Source organism: Kogia breviceps, chromosome 12 (assembly GCF_026419965.1).
Source record: "Kogia breviceps isolate mKogBre1 chromosome 12, mKogBre1 haplotype 1, whole genome shotgun sequence".
In the NCBI taxonomy this organism is placed as follows: Eukaryota; Metazoa; Chordata; class Mammalia; order Artiodactyla; family Physeteridae; genus Kogia; species Kogia breviceps.
In genome coordinates, this window is record NC_081321.1 from 42967828 (window position 1) to 42975362 (window position 7535).

Sequence of the window (7535 nt, forward strand, 5' to 3'; positions counted from 1 at the left end):
TTTGAGCCCAGGAGTCCAGCCAGCTCTGCGTTTCTCCCATGCATCTGATGGATTCCAACCCGATGATCCGTGGCAGAGTGACCTCTAGACTTTATACAAGTTGTAACCTCCTTCCCTTTGCCCCCTTGACTCTCTTAGGGACAGGGAAACTGAGTCCTGGCAAGGTGGAGGGCAGCTGAAGAAAAGGACCAGATGTCTAGCATCCCAGCTGTTAGGCAGGTGGGCATTCAGGGCACTGCTTTTATTTCAGGAAAGCCTGGGTTCTGGGCAAGGGGTAGGGGAGCTTTTGGGGGGAGGAGGGGCCGGCTGCTTTGATGTGTCCTTTCACCTGTAGCCTTCTCCCCTCCCCCTGCAGCCTCAGATGTCCTAGGACAAAGGCCTCTTTCTTGGACAGGTTTGTTGTCAGTGTGTGAGGGGAGTTGGGGGTGGGGGAGGCTCCCAGCAGGGACATTATTCACCTCCCTTAAAGGGGACCCTAGATGCCCTCTGTCCTTTCTTCCAGGCAAGGCACCCCAGCCACATGGCAGCCACATACACTGGACAGACCAGGACACGTGTGTAGGATATCAGGTCCATCCTCCAGCACCCACGGCAGCTCTGGGGCAGGCCAGTAAGTACACCCCAGAAGTCACTCATTCATCCATTTGCCTCAAACTCACAACCCAAGTCCCAGGCCAAACAGATCTCTCTGCAGAGACTAGGAGAAAAGCCTTGCTTCCTTCTAGCTTTTAGTGGTTTTCAGCTCTAAGGAAAGTCCTTCCTATGTCTAGCTTCACTCCTTATAGCTGCAGCTTACACTTTTTTTTTTCTATTTTTTCTTCTTATGGTGTTCAAGTTAAATTGGAAACAGTTAAAGACTGGGGAGGCAGGCAGGTGCCACCCTAAGGCCGAGCTGGCATTCAGCCAGCATTCTCTTATAGGGTTGCGTTCACTATTAAAATAATGAAAATATTCGTCCCCGTTGGTGAAGAATAGCTTCTGGGAGTCTTCCAAGTGTCCCCATCATTCCACCACTATGTCAGCCACCCCGGTTCTCTCTCAGGACCACCCCACAACCCAATAACCCAACCAAGCAACTCAAGAGGCAATGCGATACCCGCCTCTTTGCAGCCTCCTTGCAGCCTGTGTGTGTGGGTTTGATCAACACCCATGCCAAACCCATGGTTCAATGTTTTGAATTCCATCCCCATCCCACGAGATCATAACTCTACAGGCATGATCTGTGTAGGTCAGTAAGTGTAGGTGACCCCTGGCTTCATTGCATGTTACAAGCGGGTTCAGAATCTCTTGATGACCTGGGTATGAACCTGGGTCACATACATGAGCATTCAGATAGCTTTCTCAGTTATATACTTATTTGGGCCCCTCAGAGGGGATGAGGGGTGGAGATAGTCACACTTGTGACTGATTCAGTAATGATATCAGGTTACAGCTAGTCAACAAACATTTACTGAATGAAAGCTACCAGTTCAGGACGCTATTTGTGGCACTACAGATACAACTATGGATAACACAAGTTGTTCAATGAATGAATGGATATTTACTGTGTCTACTCATTCATTCATTCATTCAACAAATATTTATTTTGTATCTACCATGTTTCCTACTCCAGGAACACAAAGATGAATAAGACATAGTCTGTGACCTCATTAACAGTCTAGGCAGGGAATTCTAGTTATAAAGGTCTATATAAAGTGCTATGGAGGTGAACCGCTGCTGGTGAAATTCAGAGCCGGTTTCACAGAGGAGATGACACTTGAGCTGGGCTGTGGAGAATGACTCAGGGCTCACCAGGAAAAGAAGGGGAGAAGGGTATTCCAAGCAAAGGTGTGAAGACATAGAGACATCAAATACAGAGGAGTACTTTGGATTTCCTAGGATGGGGTGTGGGGCAGGAAGTAGTAAAAGGTAAGCCTGGGAAATTTGACTGGGGCTAGATAGTAAAGTCTTGAACGTTAAACTAGGGAGGTTGTATTTCATCCCGTGCGCGGGTCATAGATGTGTTTGAAGCAGTTTACTTTTTTGCGGGGACAGGCATGGTCGTGCAGGCTGAGCTAAGTGAACAGACAGCCCTCATTTAGGCGACGGGCCAGGGTGTCTCTCCCACATCACTCCACTCCCCTCCCATAGGAAGAGGCTGTTACTGCAGTTCCCAGGCTCTGTCCTGCCTCCAGAACACCCTTTATAGCCCTCAGGGATGCGGATGATTCCTTTAGCTTCCTCCTCTCAGATCCCTGAGGTCCAGAGTCAACCTCCTTCTATCTTAAATCTCTTTTCGCTTGATGTGAGATTAGCAGGGGATTAGGAGCCTGAATGGGTTGGATAGTGTCTGTGGCTGGGCAAACCAGGATACCTAAGATTTTCCTATCCCTAAGATAGGATACCTAAGATTCTCCTGCTTCAGCAAAGGTGGCAGAGACAGAATATGCAGAAAAACATGACCACATATCTTTACTGTTATACCATTCTCCATCTATGCTGCTCACGCACCCCCAAAAAGCTGATGTGTCGTCACCCCCCGTCAATCCACCCCACCCTCACCCCAGCGCGTGTGCACACACCACCACCAGCATCAGGGCAAGCCACAAGCAGTGTTGCCAAACACCCCACTGGGTTATGCAACCAGCTTCCCGAGTAGGGAGGGGTGGGTAGAGGTGGAACCTGGGGAGGGCCACAGGTCCCAGAGGGAGCTGGCTGCCTGGCCTGCTTGCTTGCTGGGCTGACCGCAGTGGCCCCAGGGGGCGGGGGCAGGGCTGGCCCTTTTATCAGTGCCCTGCAGGGTTGCACCCGACACCCCCTGGCTTCCTCTCTCAACAGACGGAAAGGGAGGCAGCCACAGGGTGCAAGGGAGGGCTGGGCGTTATCCTAGGCTGCAGAGCCTGGCGGTTACCCCGGATGGCTGGGGGAGGTGTTGGAGGGGGTCTGGGACCAGGGAATAGTGAGGCCCCTCTTGCTAAAGTAAGAAAAGGGAGATATAAGCTGAGGCCCAGATGGTGGAGACAGATCTCCTAAGCCATCCATTGGTTTTTCCTTGTGTTCTGGTTTAGGTGAGGATAGGATAAAAAAGTCTTTGAAGAGGTTCCTTTCCACAGATAAGAATTCTTAGAAGATTGACTCAGGAGTTGAGGACACTGAGCCCCACTCTCAGGCCGAAAGGGTCCAGAGAGTTGGGTAGGACTAAGGTTCCCAGACCTGGGCGACTGTGAATTATGCCCTGCTAGCAGAACCCCGCACGGAATCCAAAATAGATGAAGGCTGATAAATGAGTCCAGAATAGCACAGAAGAAATAACCCCTGGAGCTTAATTCTAAATCTAGAGAGAGGAGTAGGTTACATGGTGTAGAGTAAAATGAGGGAGGATCAGATCTTGAACCTTAAAACCTGGACTTGAGTCCCTGCATTCACGGGTTACGTGGCTTTGGGCAACTCAACCTTTCTGAGCTTTGCTTCCTCACCGGGGAAAATGGAGATAATGGAGTTTTGGAGAAGATAAAAGGAGTTTTGGGGAAACTAAAAAGAGATCAATAAAAAAGTGAGTCTGTTATTATTAGGAGATAGAAGCTTAGAAACCTGGAGGCCAGAGTGCCTCAGGGGCTTGGGAATTGAGAACAGTGTATCTGGAAGCCAGACTCTGGTGGAGAGATACCTGGGACAGAACTGAAGCCAGTAGGCAGCCTGGTTCTGGGAGAGAAGCAGGACCAGGATGCAGCAGTGTTTGCGGGGGAGGGGTGGTACACTTCCAGGAACTAGCTCTGGGGCCATGGCTCTCCCACCCCAGCATTATTGGGCGGGGCCAGTTGTAGCCACACCATGGGCATAGTGCCAGCCTTATGGGCTTCAGTCACCTTCCAGGAACCCCAAAACCCCCACCCCCACCCCACCCTGTTGCAATCCTCTGCAGTGGGCGGAGCTGCCTAGGAAGTCCCACCCTCTGCTCCTTAGAGGATGGAAGGCTTGATGCCTGCCTATTTATTTCCTCCTTTAAACAGGCATCCTGCTCATTACAGCCACCTATCTTTGCTCCTCCTGCTCCCTTGCACCAGAATGCTCTCCTTGGCCCTTTTTACCAACCAGGGGCAGAATTGAGTGGAAAAGAGATCTGGGTTTGAGTCTCAGCTCACACTTTGCAGTGTGGACTTGGGCAAATTATATAGCTTCCTTGAGCCTCGGTTTCCCCTTGGTAACTGGGGAGAACAGAGCTTCTTGTTAAGGATCAGATGAGACAGTGTACATATAGTGCTTATACACAAAGGACATTAATGTTGGATCCCTTCCTCTGATCTACTCTCCAAGACCCAGCTCAGTTCAAGTTCTGTCTCCACAACATTTTCTCTGGCTACCTCAACACTTACACATATTTCTCTTGTCTAACTCCTTTTGCAATTATTATATGTACCAGTGAATTAATAACCTCATTTAAATATTTTCTTTTCTGGGACTTCCCTGGTGGCACAGTGGTTAAGAATCCGCCTGCCAACGCAGGGGACATGGGTTTGAGCCCTGGTCCAGGAAGATCCCACATGCCCCAGAGAAACTAAGCCCATGTACCACAACTACTGATCCTGTGCTCTAGAGCCCGCGAGCCACAACTACTGAGCCCACGTGCCACAACTACTGAAGCCCGTGTGCCTAGAGCCTGTGCTCTACAACAAGAGAAGACACCTCAATGAGAAGCCTGCACACCACAACGAAGAATGGCCCCCGCTCGCTGCAACTAGAGAAAGCCTGCACACAGCAATGAAGACCCAATGCAGCCAAATAAATAAAATAAAATATATAAATAAATTTATTAAAATTTTTTTCTTTTCCAATTGAACCATATGATTTTGTGTTTTGTTATATCATCTTGTAATAATGATGACATAAACAGTATTATACAAAACTTATCATGAACATTATAGTTTAATGGTGAAGAGCACAAGTTTTAGAATCAGAAATGCCTGCATTCAAATCTTGGCTCTGACAGTCACTTTGAGATCTCAAGCAAATTATTTAATCTCTCTGAGCCTAATTTTACCCGTCTGTAATTTAGGGATAATAACAATACTTACCTTACATGTTATTGTGAGAAGTTAAGAACTGGGTATGTATGTTTAATTTAGTGATTCAGTGTCTGGGATATAGTAAGCACTATTAAATAGCACATATATGGTACATCTATTATTAGCAAATAAATATTAAATATATTAAATTAACTTATTGTTAACTAATAGGTAAATTTCTTGTGAGAGGTTGCATTTTATGTTTTGTCTTTTTTATATATACCTCAAGGTATCTAGTTCTTTTTTTTTTTTTAATTTTTTTTAACATCTTTGAGTATAACTGTTTTACAATAGTGTGTTAGTTTCTCCTTTACAACAAAGTGAATCAGTTATACATATACATATGTTCCCATATCTCTTCCCTATTGCGTCACCCTCCCTCCCACCCTCCCTATCCCACACCTCTAGGTGGTCACAAAGCACAGAGGTGAACTCCCTGTGCTATGCGGCAGCTTCCCACTAGCTATCTAATTTACATTTGGTAGTGTGTATATGTCCCTGCCACACTCTCACAAATGTATCTAGTTCTGAGTACAATATACTGTCACTCACTCGACAAATATTTATAGAATATTTAACAGATTGCTAAATTTGGAGGATACCAAGATGACTAAAGAGTGAGCTTTGGGACTCCCTGCTGGTCCAGTGGTTAAGAATCCGCCTTCCAATGCAAGGGACACGGGTTCGATCCCTGGTTGGAGAACTAAGATCCCACATGCCGGGGCGGGAGCAGCTAAGCCCGCGTGCCACAACTGCAGAGCTTGCGCGTCTCAGCAAGAGGGCCCACGCGGTTCAAAATACAGAGCCCGTGCACTCTGGAGCCCGCGCCACACCTAGGGAGAAATCCGAGCGGACCGCTTGCTGTAAGGAAAAGACCCCGCATGCCTCAACAAAGATCCTGTATGCCACAACGAAGACCCGACACAGCCAAATAATAATAAAAATAATAGGGAAAATAAATAAGTAAAATAAATGGCACACCAACTAAAATGAATAAAGTGCTAAATTGGTTCAAATAAATAATATTGAAAAAAAACAGGGTGAGCCTTGCCTTTGGGCAGACACATGTATAAACGTGATGTGATATGAGAAGGGATAAGTTACATTCCGGGAAACAGAAAAAAAGGAGCAACTAACTTTCTCAATGAAGGCCTCGGGGAGGAGGTAACCTTTCAACTAGTCTTGAAAAAAGAAGAATCTGAATTTTCTAGGGAGAAAAATGGGGGACAGAATTCTGGGAAGAAGAAACAATATGTGTAAATACCTAGCTGTGGGGGAAAAGTCTATAAAGCTTTGATCAGTTACAGAGTCTGGAAGTCCAGGGGTATAAAAGGAGGTTTGGATGGAGGGGAAGTTTCCCACACTTTCCTGGGACAGTAGAGTAGGTCATGGTGACCAGACTCAGGGCCCACTCCCTGCAGGAGTCTAGTTGCCTATCAAAGTTCTCAGATAGTTCTCTCTTTCCAAGGACCCTGGGGCAGGTTGGTCTGGCCTCCCCTGGGAAGACTCAGAGGGCTTTCCTGAGGTGCTTCCAGTCTCTTGGATGACCATCTGGGCCATACCAATAGGAAGGGAGCATCCTGGGATTGTCTTCACTGTGTGAGCATGGGTCTCTTTGATTCCCCAAGTCTCATGTATGGTGATGGAGAGCCAGGATGAGAGTTGTCTAATTTGCTCAGTGTCTCTGGGCCACTTCCCAAATTCTCTGGTGTTGAAAGTTCTTCCCCTGAAAGCTGTCTCCACACCAGGGCCTCCCACTCTCCCTTGTTCTTGTCTGTGCTCTTTCTGATTGCAGCTGAAACCACGTTTCTAGCCTGGTTGCTGCTATCTCTGGCCTTGTTTTCCCCAAAGAGATCATTTGCCAGAGAATGAGACACCCATGGGGAGGAAGGTCAAGGGCTCCTGGGCCACATCATCCCCCAAATATCAGCTTCCCTTTTCCAGAATGGAGAGAGAGAAAAAGAGAGATCCATCTGAGGATTGGTGGAGAGCCAGCCTCTCAGTCATCCAGACAGGAAATGAAAAGCAGACTTCATTGCTTCTCTCTCTCTGGTGGGAGGAGAGATGGAAAGAAGGAAGAAGGGAAAACCAAGGGTTGGAAAAGAAGAGTGAGCTGGAGCAATTCAATCCAGATAAAATCCTCTGTAACTGAAAGTACGTATTCCCTTGTGGTCCAGTGTTTAGGACTCGGCACTTTCACTGCCGGGGTCTGGGTTTGAACTAAGATCCTGCAAGCTGTGAGGCATGGCCAAAAAAACCTATCCTCTGTTTACCATCTGCCTTTCCTTCTCATATCCTAACACCCCTCCTCCCATCCTAATACCCTCCTGCCTCAAGGACCTCTAAACCATTTGTGCTATTTTTAATTTAATTTTTAAAATAATCCATCCACTCCCTTCATATCCAGAACTATAAACTTGTAGACACTGTAAACTTCCTTGCCCCTCTCTGTCTCCACTGAACTTTCCTGGAAAGCAAAACAAAACAAAACAA